The sequence below is a fragment of the Ptychodera flava genome (genome assembly GCF_041260155.1).
Source record: "Ptychodera flava strain L36383 chromosome 3 unlocalized genomic scaffold, AS_Pfla_20210202 Scaffold_26__1_contigs__length_13983176_pilon, whole genome shotgun sequence".
NCBI lineage: Eukaryota > Metazoa > Hemichordata > Enteropneusta > Ptychoderidae > Ptychodera > Ptychodera flava.
The window spans coordinates 301,209-303,047 of record NW_027248280.1 but is presented as its reverse complement, the minus strand read 5'-3'; positions in this window follow the sequence as shown (position 1 = coordinate 303,047).

Sequence of the window (1,839 nt, the reverse complement as noted above, 5' to 3'; positions counted from 1 at the left end):
GTCATGTCCGTCCGTTCGTCCATCTGTTCATGCAGATATCTCAGACATTTTGACAAAATGTCACGTGACCTCCATGACCTTTGACCTCAAATATACATATTTGTCCATAACTCAGTAACCACAAGTGCTAGACCCTTCATATATGGTATGATGGGACACCATATGACACTGCATATTGTACCTCATTAATTATGTGCATATCTAATTCTGAGCAAGCCAATAGAGCTGGATGTCTGATTTTGGTATATAGGGATAACTATAGGATAGAAATTTTTTGACAAAATGTCATGTGACATCGATGACCTTTTACCTAAAATATACGTTTATGTCAATAAATAAGTCACCACAAGTGCTATGTCCTTTATATTTAGTAGGATGGGAGACCTTATGACAACACACGCTTTACCTCATTAATTATGTACACATCTAATTCTGGGCAAGCGAATAGAGCTAGAGATCTGATTTTTGGCATATAGGGATTAATCAGCAATACAATTTTTTTTTTCAAAAATGTAACGTGACCTTGATGACCTTTGACCTTGATTATACATATATATGCATAACTCAGTAACCACAAATTCTATACCCTTCAATTTTGATAGGATATTAGACCTTAAGATGTCACATCTTGTACCTCATTTATTATGCACATATGTATTTCTTGGCCGGCTAATACAGCTAGAGGTCTGATCTTTCTTCCCGATTTAGAACCAAAACTTAGACATGCCTCATGTGTTTCAAATTCGGAACAACGACATAGACCTATGTGCCCATAGATCTCAACATATACACTCAAGTGATATTTCTTAATGACCACATTTCCTTGCCCCATCAAGACTAATACTCCTATTACAAGTGGGGACTATGTCATTGTCAATGACTTGTTATAGAGTACTGCTTTGTCTCAGAAGCGGACATTTTTGCCAAACTGCTTTGGGACCTGCACTCACTGCTCTCAACTATATTTTTCACTGAAGTAGTGAACACCTCCAGGCTTGTACAAACTTTCCTCGGTGAGACTTTCAACGACAAACTTATATTCAGGGGGCACCGTGCAAATTTGATACAAGAGAAAGAAATTACCCAATCTAATTAATGATATCAAAAATTCAAAATGGCTGCCATCCCTTGTTAAATCTACGGAGAACAAATAGAATTTGCAATTTTTGAAAAAAGAAGACAGTATAAATATTTCTCACACCGACTTCAAAATGAGCCCAATAAGTTGTAGGTCATACTTGTGAAATTTGGCAGCATGAAAATCTGGCACATTCCACCCTAATTATATTTCATAAAGAAACAAACCTTAATGACCCTGGTAATCCTTTTAGCATTGTCAATCTTCCTGGTGATATAATAATACAAGAATACCACACACCGAAAATATAGAATCATAGATTTTTAATAGAAATATCATTATGGATAATAACAATAATATGTAGGAGCTCTGTCATAAATACAGAAATAAAAGTACCATAAAATAATACCTCTTTGTTCAAAATGCCATAACATAATTTATATGCCAGATGTGAAGCAGTGCGGATTTCTTGAAATTTATATTTTTCTCAAAACTGTACTAAATCAAAAATTTGACTCAGAAACCACAATTTTCTAGATTTCATTGTAACTTTCCCTTTATCTGTCCCAAACACTGAACTGTACAGGATTCTGTACCTGCTTGGCCCATCTACCGGTAGGTCATATGGGTGGTCAATTCTGCTTAAGATGGGACCATTTGAAATTGTTTATGAAGTATCATCATTCTTTGAATATTTGACTGATTACCTGTTAGGAAACAAAATGGATTATTTAGGTATTAATGAGGGGACTACAACAATC